Source organism: Mustela nivalis (genome assembly GCF_964662115.1).
Source record: "Mustela nivalis genome assembly, chromosome: X".
NCBI lineage: Eukaryota > Metazoa > Chordata > Mammalia > Carnivora > Mustelidae > Mustela > Mustela nivalis.
In genome coordinates, this window is record NC_139040.1 from 121,021,930 (window position 1) to 121,039,404 (window position 17,475).

Genomic DNA, 17,475 nt, shown 5'->3' on the forward strand with positions numbered 1-17,475 from the left:
ACTGTTTTCCAGAGTGGTTGCACCAGCTTGCATTCCCACCAAGAGTGTAGGAGGGTTCACCTTTCTCCACATCCTCGCCAACATCTGTTATTTCCTGACTTGTTAATTTTAGCCATTCTGACAGGTGTGAGGTGGTATCTCACTGTTCATACAGTTGATGCTCTTCTTCTCTTAGATTTCCTATTGAGTTCATAGGTGTTCAGAATGGTTTGATAAATATCTAGCTGAATTCCTGGGACCAGACAAAATTTAGGTCTCCTACTCGTCTGCCATCTTGGAGCCCCTCCTCCACCACTATATTATATTATATTATATTATATTATATTATATTATATTTATTTATTTATTAAAGATTTTATTTATTTATTTGACAGACAGAGATCACAAGTAGGCAGAGAGGCAGGCAGAGAGAGAGGAAGGGAAGCAGACTCCCTGCTGAGCAGAGAGCCCGATGTGGGGCTCGATCCCAGGACCCTGAGATCATGACCTGAGCCGAAGGCAGAGGCTTTAACCCACTGAGCCACTCAGGTGCCCCTATTTTATTTATTTAAAAAATATTTTTATTTATTTGAAAAAGAGAGAGCACAGAGGGAGAGGGAGAAGCAGGCTCCCCACTGAGCAGGAAGCCTGATGTGGGACTCCATGTCAGGACCCAGGATCATGACCTGAGCTGTAGGCAGACACTTAACAGAATGAACCACCAGGCATCCTAAGAATTAAGCATTTTAAAGGTGCATCAGGTATGTTTACATCATTGTCATCATTGTGGGACCAGCACCAATCTCTAGTCCGCTTCCTGATGCCCCACTGAATGTGCTTGAGAGGACAGTTTTTGCTCACATCTGAGCTTCCGCTTCCCAACGCTAACTTAAATTTTTTAACTGCTCAGTTAATTTTTTTGAGTGTGGTTGTCTTTAGCCTTTTAACATTTTCCGCTTCATGCTGAAAGGTGATACAGCGTTATTTTGTAAGACGCTACAGAAAATTCATCTACCAAACCGAGCAGAAGTGAAAGGCATAATTATGGTAAACAAAAATATTAAAGAGCTTTAGGGTTCCACTTGTGAAAATTATAACTTAGAGATCACAAGAGCTCCAGATGAAAAGCCCACAGGGTATCTTAAAAGCTGGAATAGGCCTCATAGAGAGAGGGACTTAAGCACTGGGCACAAACTTTAACATCACAAAGGGGTAGTCTGGCTTAAATGGAAGTTTTTGATTGTGATGATTATGATTCCTAAAGTCACTTACATCAGAATGCTTTCACTGTGGGCTAACTGTGGGTGCATGTAAATAGGATGAGAATAAGGACACTTAAAAACAATAAAGGAGCTCTTTTGTTGTTACTACAGGAGATTTTTCTCTTTTAGAGACACCCCTTGAACTTGGAACCCATTGAAGGCTTAATGGTACTAGAATGGCTGCTCAGGATAGTGGAGCAGCCGTGGGACATGAACACATAGAAAGTTATTATAAATCATTCATTCGAGAAATGTATCTGAGCCCTCAGCAGGAGCCACAAATGGTATCAGGTGCTGGGAAAATCAAAGGGGAGCAAAATTTGCCCTTGTGGGTGTCCTCGGTAGGCTGCCCCAAGATGAGTTAAAAGTCATCAAAACCCAAAAGCTCTCTGCCTCCCCTTCAACTGCCTAATTTCACATTGGAAAGGAGAGCCTGTACTGGGAAGAAAGCTATTAACAGAGACTCCCCTGTATCTAAAAACCTTATCTGCATAATAGGGCAAATTTGTTTTTCAAAACGTCTCCTTTTGCTTTCCTGCTAATGATCTCTCTTCACTTTGTGCCCTCAGACCCCCTCCACCTCTCCCTAGCTCCTATAAACTTCTGTGTTGCCTCCTTGTCTTTGGAATTTCCACGTCTGTGTGGCTTCCCCTTAAGTATGCGATTAAATTTGATTTTCTCCTGTTAATCTGTCTCGTGTCAATTTGATTCTTAGTCCGGCTAGAAGGACGTTGAAGGGCAGAGGAAGGTCTTCCTCCCTAATACCCCCCAAATTAGTCTCTTTGGTATAAGAATTAGTTTAGACTAATTTTATTTTATTTTATTTTTTTATATATTTTTAAAAAGATTTTATTTATTTATTTGACAGACAGAGATTACAAGTAGGCAGAGAGGGAGGAGGAAGCAGGCTCCCCGCCGAGCAGAGAGCCCGATGTGGGGCTCGATCTCAGGACCCCGGGATCATGACCTGGGCTGAAGGCAGAGAGGCTTTAACCCACTGAGCCACCCAGGCGCCCCTTATTATTTTTTTTTAAAGATTTTATTTATTTATTTGACAGACAGAGATCACAAGTAGGCAGAGAAGCAGGCAGAGAGAGAGAGGAGGAAACAGGCTCCCTGCCGAGCAGAGAGCCTGATGCAGGGCTCGATCCCAGGACTCGGGGATCATGACCCAAGCCGAAGGCAGAGGCCTTAACCCACAGAGCCACCCAAGTGCCCCAGTTTAGGCTGATTTTAAAGAAATAACAGACATAGGAAAAGCTCTGAAAACTGAGGAGAAGTTACCATTTGTGTACAGGAGGTACATGGGTTATTAAACTGTTCTTTTTTTTTTTTTAATTTTTTTTTTTTAAGATTTTATTTATTTATTTGACAGAGAGAGATCACAAGTAGGCAGAGAGGCAGGCAGAGAGAGAGGAGGAAGCAGGCTCCCTGCTGAGCAGAGAGCCCGATGCGGGACTCGATCCCAGGACCCTGAGATCATGACCTGAGCCGAAGGCAGCGGCTTAACCCACTGAGCCACCCAGCCGCCCCTAAACTGTTCTTTTTCTCTTGTTAATCTGTTTTGTTTTTTTTTTGGTTTGTTTGTTTTGTTTTTGTTTTTTTAGTTCAGGGGGTATCTTCTATCCCAGGCTTTGGTGGAAATAGAACATGAACTTGGTGAGCTTTAGTCTTTAAGGTTCATATCCATGAGAATCTCTCAAACATGGTGGCAAAAACATGGATACCATTCAGTTTTCTCTCTGGGATGGGGCTCACCTTCCATCCTGGTAGCTTCCTTGGTACTACCTTCTCCTTTGAGAAGAGAACTAGTGAAAAGCTGGGGGGTCCAGGCGGCACTGTGTGATTATATCGTTCATTTTTAAGCCTCACTGTCAAGTTTTAAACTTCCCATCTTTTTCTTGAACAAGAAATTGTTTTCAAAATAGATGTATTGCGTTGATTTGTTTTCCCTGGGGGAGACAATGCTTTCAGTGAATATGCTGAGTGTGTTCGATATTGAGGGTAAGATAAAAGCCTAAAACCTGGAGGCTGGTATCAGTCTACCAGAAAACTACACTTTTCCACGCTGAATCACCCTCTCAAAGGGCTTCTGTGAGCTAGAGAAACCTCATCTCATGCCATAGGGGCCAAGATGTTACTACTTGTTATAATGGTCACTTCTGTAGAGAATTTAATGGCAAGAGGTTAATATCATTTGAAACTATCTAAATTTCTGGAGTTGTAATTTTTGAATTTATTTGCACATATATATGATTTATGTATTTATTTTTAGAGAGAGAGAGAGCACGAGCAGGAGGGCAGAGGGAGAGGGAGAGAGAATACCAAGCAGACTCCCCGCTGAGGAGAACCCAGTGTGGAGCTCGATCTCACAACACTGAGATCATAACCTGAGCCGAAACCAAGAGCTGGACGCTTAATCAACTGCAACATCCAGGTGCCCCCGCACAAGTATATGTTGTTTAAATGTCAAACTTGACAAGTATGAAGACTCAGAAGTAATTTTTTTTTAAAGATTTTATGTATTTATTTGAGAGAGAGCGAGAGGGAGAGAGAGAGTGTGCACCAGCAAGCACTGAGGGACAGTGAGAAGGAGAAGCAGATGTCCAAATGAGCAGGGTGCCGAACACACGACTCGACCCAGGACCCTGAGATCGTGACCCGAGCCAAAGGCAGACCCTTAACTAATGGAGTCACCCAAGTGCCCTCCAGAAGTAATTTTCCACCCAGAATGTGACTTCTTTGATTCATACCAGGAAGATTTCTGATAGGATGAGAGTTATTTATTTATTTATTCATATTGACATACAACATATTATATTTTTGAGGGGTACAGGTCTGTGATTCATCAGTCTCACACAATTCACAGTACTTGCCATAGCACATACCCACCCCAATGTCCATCACCCAGCCCCCCCAACCCTCCCACCCCGTCCCCTCTAACAACCCTCAGTTTGTTTTCTAAGATTGAGTCTCTTATGGTTTGTCTCCCTCTCTGTTTTCATCTTGTTTCATTTTTCCCTCCCTTCCCCTATGATCTTCTGTCTTGTTTCTCAAATTCCTAGTATCAGTGAGATCATATGATAATTGTGTTTCTCTAATTGACTGATTTCACTTAGCATAATACTCTCTGGTTCCATCCACATCATTGCAAATGGCAAGATTTCAATTTTTGATGGCTCCATAGTATTTGTGTGTGTGTGTGTGTTTGAGAGAGAGAGAGAGAGAAAGAGAGAGTATCACATCCTCTTTATCCATTCATCTGTTGATGGACATCTGGGCTCTTTTCATAGTTTGGCTATTGTAGACATTGCTGCTATAAACATTGGGGTGTATGTGCCCCTTTGTATCACTACATTTGTATCTTTAGGGTAAATACCCAGTAGTGCAATTGCTGGGTCATAGGGTAGCTTTATTTTCAACTTTGTCTATTTTTAAAGATTTTATTTATTTACTTGACAGACAGAGATCACAAGTAGGCAGAAAGGCAGGTGGGGGTAGGTATGGGAAGCAGGCTCCCCGCTGAGCAGAAAGCCTGATTCGGGGCTCGAACTCAGCACCGTGGGATCATGACCTGAGCCGAAGGCAGAGGCTTAACCCACTGAGCCACTCAGGTGCCCCTATTTTCAAGTTTTTGAGGAACCTCCATACTGTTTTCCAGAGTGGTTGCACCGGCTTGCATTCCCACCAAGAGTGTAGGAGGGTTCCCCTTTCTCTGCAACTTTGCCAACATCTGTCGTTTCTTGACTTGTTAATTTTAGCCATTCTGATTGGTGTGAGGTAGTATATTATTGAGGTTTTTATTTGTATTTCCCTGATGTCGAGTGATGTTGAGTACTTTTTCATGTGTCTGTTGGCCATTTGGGTGTCTTCTTTGGTCTGTTCATGTCTTCTGTCCATTTCTTTCTTTCCTTCTTTCTTTTTTTTCTTAAGATTTTATTTATTTATTTGACAGACAGAAATCACAAATAGGCAGAGAAGGAGGCAGAGAGAGAGGAGGAGGCAGCCTCCCCGCAGAGCAGAGGGCCCGATATGGGGCTCGATGTGGATGGAGCTCGATCCCAGGACCCTGGGATCATGACCTGAGCCGAAGGCAGAGGCTTTAACCCACTGAGCCACCCAGGTGCCCCTTCTGTCCATTTCTTAATTGGATTATTTGTTCTTTGGGTGTTGAGTTTGATAAGTTCTGTATAGATTTTGGATACTAGCCGTTTATCTGATACGTTATCTGCAAATATCTTCTCCCATTCCGTCAGTTGTCTTTTAGTTTTGTTGACTATTCCCTTTGCTGTGCAAAAGCTTTTCATCTTGATAAAGTCCCTTCTTTCCCTTGCCTTTGGAGATGTTTCTAGGAAGAAGTTGTTGTAACTGGGGTGGAAGACGTTGCTGCCTGTGTTCTCCTCAAGGATTTTGATGGATTTCTGTTTCACATTTAGGTCCTTCATCCATTTTGAGTCTATTTTTGTGTGTGGTGTAGGGCAATGGTCCAGTTTCATTCTTCTGCATGTGGCTGTTCAATTTTCCCAACACCATTTGTTGAAGAGACTGTCTTTTTTCTATTTGTCATTCTTTCCTGCTTTGTTGAAGATTAGTTGACCATAGAGTTGAGGGTCTATTTCTGGGCTCTCTATTCTGTTCCATGGATCTATGTGTCTCTTTTTGTGCCAGTACCATACTGTCTTGATGATTACCGCTTTGTAATAGAGCTTGAAGTCTGGAATTGTGATGCACCCAGCTTTGCTTTTCCTTTTCAACATTGCTCTGGCTATTCAGGGTCTTTTCTGGTTCCATACAAAATTTAGGATTATTTGTTCTATTTCTGTGAAAAGAATTGATGTTATTTTGATTAGGATTGCATTAAATGTGTTGATTGCTCTAGGTAGCATAGACATTTTAACAATATTTATTCTTTCAATCCATGAGCATGGAACATTTTTCCATTTCTTTGTGTCTTCCTCAATTTATTTCATGGGTATTCTATAGTTTTCATAGTACTCTAAAGTTATCTGTGAGTACAGATTCTTTGTCTCTTTGGTTAGATTTATTCCTAAGTATCTTATGGTTTTGGGTGCAACTGTCAATGGGATTGACTCCTTAATTTCTCTTTGTTCTGTCTTGCTGTTGGTGTAGAGAAATGCAACTGATTTCTGTGCATTGATTTTCTATCCTGTCACTTTCCTGAATTCCTGTATGAATCCTAGCAGTTTTGGGCTGGGGTCTTTTGGGTTTTCCACTTAAAGTATCATATCATCTGCAATGATTGAGAGTTTGACTTTTCCTTTGCTGATTCGGATGCCTTTTATCTCCTTTTGTTGTCTGATTGCTGAGGCAGGATGAGAATTTTTCATGGCTTTTGAAACACATTTTCTTATTTTTAGATTTATTTATTTATAAGAGAGCAAGAGCCTGATCAAGGAGAGGGAAAGAAGCAGGCTCCCTGCTGAGCACAGTGGCCAACCGAGGGCTCAGTCCCAAGACCCTGAGATCATGACCTGAGCAGAAAGCAAGAGTGGGATGTTTAACTGACAGAGCCACCCAGAACTTTTGCTTTTCTGAGTGAATATCACAACTCCATGGTTTTATCCCATACACTCGATGTTGTATTTCTTCTGCTCTCCATTATCTTTCCTTAGTTCCAAGCTTCCTAAGCATAACTGTTTAACTGTTAAGAATGAAGAAGTAAAAAGCATGGTTGCACTTTATCGTTTGAAGGGGGCAGTATCTAAAGCAGGCGGTGGCAAACTATAGCCATAGGCTATGTCCCACCTAGTTTTGTTAGTAAAGTTTCACTGGCACACAGCTGCAAACACTTTTTTTTTTTTTTTTTGGCTATTGTCTATGGGTGCTTTCCTGCTGCAAGAGCAGAGCTGACTACTTGTTGGAGATCCACAAAGCCTAACATTTTACTCTCTGGTGCTTCGAAAAATAAGTTTGTTAAAAAAAACAAAACAAAACAATTTTGTTGGCTGTTACCCAAAAGGAGCACTGTAAGAAAACTTTACAAGTCTCTGGCGGGGTCTCAGTTTTCAAAATCTTTCTTTGGGGCGCGTGGGTGGCTCAGTGGGTTAAAGCCTCTGCCTTCAGCTCAGGTCATGATCTCAGGGTCCTGGGATCGAGCCCCACATTGGGCTGTCTGCTCAGCGGGGAGCCTGCTTCCCCCTCTCTCTGCCTGCCTCTTTGTCTACTTGTGATCTCTGTCAAATAAATAAATAAAATCTTTAAAAAAAAAAATCTTTTTTCTATGTAATGAAGACATGCTCTTTAAAAGGTTCTAAAAGAATTCCTGACATGCGGTTCCACATTGAAAGACTACAGAAAAGTCTCTTTTCAACTTTAATCTTCAGCCACCTGGTTCCCTTCCCTGGAGACTGTTTTATCAAATTGTTCTGGGTCCTTCCTGCTACATACCAGGCAAAGGTGATTGTTTAACCATAATATTTAAGCAGCATTCTTATTTCAGATGAAGTTATATTTCTCTCTTTAGCGAGGAAAGAATAATTAGGAATACTAAGGAAAAATGTGCAGGGGGAAGGTCAGTACCTGGTTCAGCTTATGACGGATATTGTGTACACACTGTGGTCCCAGCTTTCAGTGCGGCAGAGAATACGAAAGACCTGCAGAATGTGGTCTAGTTGGGGCAGGGCCCTTCAAGATGGTGCTTGAACTGAATCCTGAAGGATGAGTAGGAGTCAAGTAGATGCATCTTTGTGTTAGAAACACTGGAAGGACTAGTCATTGGCTGCTCCAAACATTTCCCAAGGATGCACTTGAAACATAGTGAGCCCACTTCCTCAAATAACACTGCCCAGGTTTGGAGCATCTTGAAAATGATGAGTTCATTGTGAGGGCTCTCTGTCTTCTCACTAACAGGCAGAGAGGCTTTGGTGGTGAGAAACCTAGACTTTAGAAGAGCTCTGTGATCTTCTTTTCTCTTCCCTATTCTAACCCCAGCTGCTCTCTAGACCAGTGCTATCCAAAAAATAAAGTGTAAAATAAAATAAAATAAAACCTGAGCCACATGCATTATTTGAAATTTTCTAGTGGCCATATTAAAAAGTAGAAAGAAACAGGTGAAATTATATAGTAGTATAATAGTACATATATTAACTTTAGTAGTATAATGTTACATTATACTCTAAATATTATAGTAATTATACAGCACAGTTCTAGATTCTCTGTAAAGAGGTTGTACAGATCTACCACTTGCTCATGGTAGAATCCCTGAGTATATGTCACAGAGCACAAGTATATATATTAATATCTCAATGCACAATGCATAATGGGTTATGCATATTTTTGTGTTTGAGATGTGAAGGGGTTTGGGACAGAGCTCCCCCCATGCCCAGAATGTGCCACTTGTGGCATGTGGATTATTTTGAGCTGAAGGCACTTGAGGCCCTAGAGACTCATGAGAAACTTCTGTCCCTCCCTTCACCACACAGAAGAATCTAAATTGGGAGCATCTTTCTCAGAATAAGGGTTATCAGCAGAGATAAACTTTATCTGAGTGAGCCATGTGTATGGTAGGGCAAACATCTAATTACCAAACCTCTGCTCTTCTTATCACCCTGTGAAGTGCATTCATTTCCTCTGAATTCCCAGACACCTGCCCCCCTCTCCTTGGTTCAGAATGACACACAGACCTTACTTTGCCTGTCTCTGGAATTTCCATGTCTCTGTGGAGCCCCCGTATGTACACCTGTTAAATTTGATTTTCTCCTGTTAACCTGTACCATGTCGATTTGATCCATAGTCCAGCTGGAAGGACCTTAGAGGACTTCTTGCTCCCCAAGAAGCTGAAAGCAGTATAGATCAGTTGCATATGTGACTTGGTAGTCTGCCTTCTTGCTATTTTTTTCTGGTGGCTCCCCAGGTGCTCTAGCCCTACATTTGCCTCTGGATTTTGAGAAAGCACTTCCTTCTCTCTTCCATAGAATTTTCCAGATGATGCACAGCATTCTTAAACAGAGAAAAGAATTAGTTGGGTTTGCTGTTCTAGCATTTGTCACTCTACCCAGGACCATTGTAGGGGAAATTTACTTGGCAGTTCCTTTCAGATTCTCCTTAAGAACATATACAAGTAATGAGCATTTTTTGCTTTCAGAGAAGAATAACATTGACAGTAAAATCTACTAATTGCCAGTGTTGTGCTTCTACATTCTGTCTTTTAAAAAAATTATCTGAGTATAGTTGCTACATGGTGTTACCTTAGTTTCATATGCACAACACAGTGATTCAAACATTTTGTCATTGGTATCGATATAGTTAATAAAATAGCAGAGCCCCTGGCAAGTTTCAGGTAGAAGCTACTGGTGATTAGCAAATTTGGCCCTTCTCATCATTAGGACGAAAGAAAATGGAACTATTATTTTTTATTGAAAATTTTTTTAAAAAAAGATTTTCTTTATTTATTTGACAGATCACAGCTAGGCAGACATGCAGGCAGGGGGTGGGGTGGGGGGATAAAACTCCCCGCTGACCAGGGAGCCTGATCCCAGGACCCTGAGATCACGACTTGAGCTGAAGGCAGATGCTTAACCCACTGAACCATCCAGGTGCCCCTAAAAAAATTTTTTTTAAAGATTTTATTTATTTGTTTGTGGGGGAGAGAGAGAGCACAAGCAAGGGGTGTGGCATGCAGGAAGAGAAGCAGGCTCCCAGTTGAGCAACGATCCTGACATGGGACTCTATCCCAGGTCTCCGGGATCGTGATCTGAGCCAAAGGCTGGTGCTTAACCGACTGAGTCACACAGGTACCCTAATAAAAAAAAATTTTTTTTTTTTTTTTTTTGAGTTAGCTTTGCTAGTAAGGTGGTGAAAGACAGTGACTTGGAGTCCTGTATTCAAAGAATTCAGTCTGATGTTAGGGGCATTTAAGAAGAAATTCATAGCCGAGTGACATCTGATTCTTTCGAGTGCTTCAGTGGTGAGATAGAATAATGTCATGCATCTTACTGGGGAGGTGATGACATGGAGGCAAGGCTTCCTGTGCTACTAAGAGAAGCTGCCCACACACATGAATGTGTACAAGAATGATTTGCTTCCACCTGGAATGGAGTTGGGTAGATTTCTGGAACTGTGACATGTTTTATGAAGGGATTCTATAATAGCAATAATGGGACTTTCAGCTGTTGAATGAACAGTGGGAAATGCTACGCAGATGGGAATTTATTAAATTCGTAAATTGCACTAGCCTCTCTCTTCCCACAGCTCTCCTGATTCCAGGCCATTTCCGACTTGTTAATAAATAATTGTGTATTAGTGTAGTTCTTTTCAAATCTAAAAGAGAATAATGGCCTGCAGCAGATGGAGAGCCTCTAATGCTAATGACCCTATCAAAGTTGTTTTAAAATGTCAGTTAACAAAAGCAAACCATAATATTGGAGCAGAAAATCCTTTAAGTGGCTACCTAAAGGATGCCTTTCTAATGACTATGTAAATGATGTTTTCCTTAATTTAGGAGTGAGATTTAATGTTTATTGGACATTTGTTTTAAGTTTAGCACATCGTCTAGTCTGTTGATCTCAAAAGCATGTTTTGATTCAGACTAACCCCATTTTAAGTGCTCAGGAGTGGTTTTCTCTGGCATACCAGACTCTGTGGCTGGGAGCACAGAAATGTGAAGAAATGCGAAGCTTGGTGTCCACAATACAGCCTTAGCAAGAGTTTACATATAATGTGATTTGTGCCCTTAGTGATTAGGGGAATATGAGAGCAAGGCTAACCTTAACCTATGGTTCATATCTTGCAAAGCTGGGACTCACCAAAGTCAAAGCCCCCTTCATGGAGAAAATGGAGCTGAATTGTCAGAGCAAACCGTCTGGTCAGGGGAAGCTTCCATGGAAAAGTATTGACCTGAATTAGATAGGGGGCTGCCTCCCCTATAACAACATCCTCTTGATCAGAGTCTGGTAGTGTTTTCCTGCATCCGTTTGCTCTGTGTTTAATCTGAAGCCAGACAATATGGCTTGACTAGCTTTGGAATAGCAATTGTTTGCTTTTGGTCTCGCGGGTCTTGCAGAAACAGGCCAACTTAACCCAATTCAACTCAGGCAGAGAGAATGCAGAAAGAGCATCAGAGGAAAAATAACATATAACCTAGAATATCACATGGAAACATAGCACAGCTCAGGTAAATGCTCGAGGTGTTTTTATTTTGTTTTTACCTTGCTTTCTTTGGTTCCTCCATTGCAACTTCATTCTTACAGCACCCATAGAAACTCAGGAAGGCAACTGTGATAGCTACTAACTGACTAAACATGATAGCTACTAACTTCAGGGGTTAAGCTACTTAGAATTTACATCCTAGAAACAAGGCTTATTATGAAGGCAAACTTGCCCTTGGTGGGATTCCACAGCTGTGAGAAAATGCAGGCGACCCGTTCACGGTAACGTATTTTTGTTCACGCTAGAGGTTTTCTTCAGCAAAGAAGTAGGTAAAGATGGTGGCATATGCTCTTCACGTGACTAAAAATGTCGTCGTCTTCTTCTTTTTTTTTTTTTTTTTTGGTAAGACATCTCTTTTGTTCAGCAGGGACATACCGGGAAGTGTCCTTATTATGCAAGGGAAATGTGTTGCCAAAAACTTCTTAAGCCCTTTTGCTATACCTTATTTAACTTAAGAAATCTTACTTTATCCTTGGTTAGTCCAAGGCACCTGATTTTCTTTTAATCCCACCCCAAATATTTTCTTAAAAAGGTATAATAAATCCCTGAAAACTTGACAGTGCTGTTTGGTACACGTGTTCATGTCAAATTTCTACAAATGGCATTGTGCTACAATTCTTACTCGTCTCTTCCTGCTGTTGTTCAACACCATGTTTTTAAAGTCTCTCATTTAGTTCATTGCTTTGGGCTGCTCCAGAATAGTCTCTCATCTCCATCCATTACATTTAATTACGTATTTCTTGAATTGCACCCACCTTCCTGTTGCCACAAACAAGGCCGCACAGAATCTTCCTGAACGTGCACCCTTATGGAGGGCAGAACTGCTGGGCCATAGGAAATAGGCACACTTAATTTTGCCAAAACTGGCCAGGTTGCTTTTCCGGAGAGTGGCTATCGCAGCCTGTCCACATTTCCATCAGCAGCCGAGGAGCGTGTCCGTTCCCATGGTACCTGCCAAGTATTTATTATTCACCTTTTTGATTTTTGCCCATCTGATACGTGCAAAGTGGTATCTCAATGTTGTTTTGATATTTCTCTGATTGCTGGTGATGGTAACCATTCTGGTTTCCTCCTTTGTGAATTGTCTCTTTTTAATCTGTGGGTTTTTTTTCTCTTTGACTTCCTGACTTAAACAAATATATGTGTGTGTGTGTGTGTGTGTGTGTACACGCAAATATATAATAGCTTTATTGAGTTGTAATTTGCATGCTGTAAAATACACCCACTTAAAAAGCAATTGTTAGTGGGTTTTTTTTTTAAAGATTTTATTTATTCATTTGACAGAGATCACAAGTAGGCAGAGAGGCAGGCAGAGAGAGAGGAAGGGAAGCAGGCTCCCTGCTGAGCAGGGAGCCCGATTTGGGGCTGGATCCCAGGACCCTGGGATCATGGCCTAAGCTGAAGGCAGAGTTTAACCTACTGAGCCACCCAGGCACCCCAAGCAGTCGTTAGTTTTTAGTATATTCACCATGTCATGCAAGCATCACGACAATCCATTTTAGAACTTTTTTGTCTGCCTCAAAAGTGACTGTTCCTTTAGCTCCAGGAGACGCATTTAGGTTGGGCGCTCCCTGTAACCTTGTTGGTTGCAGCGGTCTCGACAAAAGGTCCATGGACTCTGGTTGCTGGAGCCCTGGTTTCTGCTTTCCACAGCAGGGCTCAGCGTCCCTTCAGGGTGCGAGTTTCCTCAGTGTCCTGCCCACAAATTCTTCCACAGTGCATGCCTTCCCTTCGTGCTTGTCGCCTGCCTTGGTTTCTGTTTGCCTACAATTAAAAGAATCTAAACTAAGTCAGAAATTTGTACCTAGAAGAAGGATTTTGCAAGGAACAGACCCTAGAATGTGGAATTGATGGAGTTGTAGTGGGTGGCAGAGCCGCCCTTCCCATCCCCCGTCTTTTCTAGAAGAAAGGGCAGCAAAACTGTTGATCAGACTATGATTCATTTCCTCCGGGGGCTGTGTACCTACCGGTAAGATGTCTGAATGTTCCGCAGGGTGAGCTGCTTCTCTGCCTTTCTTGAGGTGCTTTGAGAGAGAGCGGTAAGCTTTGGTTCAAGAAGAGAACAAGGCTCGTGCAGAGCTCAATTAAGAAAGCAGACAGCCGGGCGCCTGGGTGGCTCAGTGGGTTAAGCCTCTGCCTTCGGCTAAGGTCATGATCCCAGGGTTCTGAGATTGAGTACTGCATTGGGCTCTCTGCTTGGCAGGGAGCCTGCTTTCTCCTCTTTCTCTCTGCCTGCCTCTCTGCCTACTTGTGATCTCTCTCTGTCAAATAAATAAATAAAATCTTTAAACAAACAAACAAAAAGAAAGCAGACAGTCTGGCCAATGATCTGATATATCTAAGGTCTGTCTGTCATGCCCCCCAGGAAGTGGGCTGCTAGGATGGTACAATGCTTAGCACCATTCTCACATGGGGCTCTGGAAGACACTGGGTGAAGGAAATTCAATGGGCACAACCTCAGTTAATCAAGGACCTCTTTTCACTGCCAGAGAAGCAAATTGGCAGGTGGACATTTACAGAAGACGGTCCGGGAGGACTATGTCCATGCTTGAGAAGTTGCTTTACTTTTTGCCTTTTTATCAAACATTTTTGGTCTCTCTCTGCTCATGTAGTATATCGGGTATCATCCAGGACACAGAATGCAAGACCATGAGATGCCACATCTCATCCTGCCTGAGTCATGGACATCACCAAGAGATACTTGACTTGGCAGCTCGATGGGAAGACTAGCTATAATTTTTAATGGTCTCCTAATGGGGAAGGGGGGTGGGGGTTCAGTCCTTTCTTGTTTTTTTATGTGGAGTAACTGTATTATGTTAAGTGGTAGTATTTAAAAAATTTGAGCATAGGATTAAAGGCACATGCACACATACGTGTGTGTGTGTGTGTGTGTGTGTGTGTGTCCATGCACCTAAACTACCAAAGATACACTATGGTATACTTTTATTATTTTGTCCTCCCAGAGCAGAGAAGAAAACTGCATTAGTCAGGTTTCTGCTGTGATAACACTACATAACAACTAACCCCCCATTCCCAGTCCCCCACCCTCTCAATGGCTTACAAAAATAGCACTTATTTCTTACTCATGGGTCTGAAAATGGTTGTGGCTTTGCAGCATTTGGCTTCTAGCTGCAGGTTGGTTTCTGGTCTGCTCTATGCATCACTAGTGGATACTCAAGGCATGTTCTTCTCATTGCCAATGGCAGAAGTACAAAAGAGGCCAAACCAAACTGTGTGAGCACAGTTAAAGACTCTGCTTCAGTTCCGTTAGCAAAATCATTGAGGACTGGGATTTATTCTCTGCCCACAGTAAACCTTCTTACAGGAGGGGAAGGAATGAAAAATTGAGAATAAATAAATCATTCTGCTGCTCCCTCTTCTTCTAAGAAATCGGGCATGTGGTTTAAATGTGTTTTCTCTCTCAGAAGATTACCTTATTATCCATTCAGTTGCTCATGTTAGAAGCCTATGATATAAGAGAGGGCCCAGAATGGGAAGAGAGGAGCATTTGTTTAATTTCAGGTATATTGAGCTTGAGGGGAGTATGGGATAGAGAGATGACAAGACTCTTGGCTATCTAGACCAGAGTCAAACCATTCTGGTTGTTTATGTTCCCATTCAAGCTCCTACAGGTTTTATAAATGAGGCTACTGATGAGTGTTACTAGTTTCTTAAAGGCCTCTCCACTTAGGTGTCCTTATGATGTAACTCTCGTGAAATTATTCTGGATTTTGAGCTGAAACTGGTCCTGGTCCTGGCCTTTCATATATAACTTTGCGAATTCCTCAAGGTCAACATCAAGGTTTCTATGTGAAATTACCATGCAGATTTTTGTTACTTCAGACAAGTTTTATGACTGAAGGGCATTAGCAAGTAGTATTTTTCAATTTAGAACTGCTTTAGTCCACCATTTGTAAAGATTCTCCTGAAAAAGGATTTTTTGTGCTTGTGTAAATACACTTGAGTCATCATATCATGTGCAAATTGTCTGTATTGATTAATGGTCTCTTGTTTGCTTCCTTTTGCTTGTTGTATTTATAGCTCGCATTACTTATAATTGTTGGACAACATAATATGGACCAGATGGCTTTATTATTCTGTGTTTCACATTTTGAATTTTAAATGTTGTGTTGGACTGCCTGTCCGTGGCCAGCTGTGTCCTGGAGGAGATATGAGGCCAAAGCATAGTTCAAAGATCCCAGCCCAGATTCCATGGACAGTAAGAGCTGTTGAGGTATTACATTTGAGGTTTCCTCTGGCCCCTCTGCCCTTGGAAATTCAGACTGGAAGGCCAAAGGGGAGAGAGAGGATGTGTATCAAAGGCTTTCTGAAGCACTCAGCTGGCCCATGATTGCATTGTGTTTGAAAAGGTTTTTTCCCAATAAGCTCATAAAATTTATTATGCGTTAGGTATATTTTGTGTGTATTATGTGTTAGGTATATATTATGTGTTAAGTATAGCTACTAATATTTTAAGATAAGTGTATCAGTCAGGGGCTTAGCAGGAAACAGATGATATACTCAAATAGGATGATTGAAGAATGGTTACATAGAGACTCTTTACAATAGTATGGGCGAAGGAATTGAAGAATAGTTACATAGAGACTCTACAGTGAAGTAACATCAATCTTTTCTGGTCTCAACTTCAGACTAAAAGATTATTTCTTCGTGGGTCATGAGCTTACTGGCTTTTGTACTGGAACTTACCTCATCAGCTCTCCTGGTTAGAGACTCGGTCTACAGACTCGGACTAGAATTATACATTAGCTTTTCTGGGTTTCCAGCTTCTCCAACTTGCTGACTCATCCTGCAAATCATGGGTCTTACTCTCCATAGTCATATGAGCCAATTCCTTATAATAAACTGTTTTCTCTCTCTCTCTCTCTCTCACACACACACACACACACACAACACACACACACACCCTGGAAACCCCTGACTAATATAGAGGGCAAGGCAACAGGGGTTGTGACCTTTCTTAGAGGGACACATAGATAATCCTAACCACCAGGGAGAGGGGGGAGCTAGGGGAATAAACACCTAAATCTTACCTTTCTTCCTGGTGCCTCCAACTAATTGAACTCACCTGGAATTTACAGCACAAGAGAACCAGTTGATTCAGGCTTTATTTAAAAAAAATTTTTTTTAAGATTTTATTTATTTATTTGACAGACAGAGATCACAACCAGGCAGAGAGGCAGGCAGAGAGAGAGAAATACAGACATCTCCATTTTTAAACATGGGCAAAGCTTTGAATGGGTACTTCATAAAAGATGATCTCTGAGTTGCCAATAAACATAGGAGAAGGTGCTCAGCTCATTAGTTCTCATTAAGACACAGTAAAAAGCCACTCTGTACTCTCCAAATCCTAGGGCGGGAAAAACTAGTGTTAGCACTGATGTGGAGCACCAAAAACTTTTATTCTATACTGGTGGACATGTATTTTTGTACAATTGCATTGGAAGATAGTATCTACTTTCTAGTAGTATGATTATATAAAGTAAAGTTGAACCTAGGCATAGCTATAATACACAGCTCCATTCCTAGGTATATACCCAACAGAAATGGCTACACATGTTAATAATAGCATTATTAATCAGAATCAAATACTGAAAACAGCCTAAATGTTCATCAAGAGTTGTTTATCTATGCAACAAAATGAATGAATCTAACAACTATGGGGAAGAATGAAAGATACTAGATAAAAAAGAGAGCATACTATATGATTCTGTTTATATAAAATACAAAAATCTGCAAAACAAATTAATGGTAATAGAAGTAAGAATAGTTACCTTCAAGGAAGATGATGACTTTGAGTGAAGATACTGGGGGCATCTGGAACTAAAAATATTATCTTGTTCTGAGAGTGAGTACATGAGTAAATTCAGTTTGTGGAAATTCACTGAGGTGTGTACTTATGATTTCTGCACTTTTGGGATTTATATAACACTTTTTAAGAACTATCTTAAAAATGCCATGTGTTTGGAAATCAACAAAAATATGTCAAAATAATCATGAGTAAAAAAAGAAATCGTGATGGAAATGTAACTTAATGACAATACTGCAT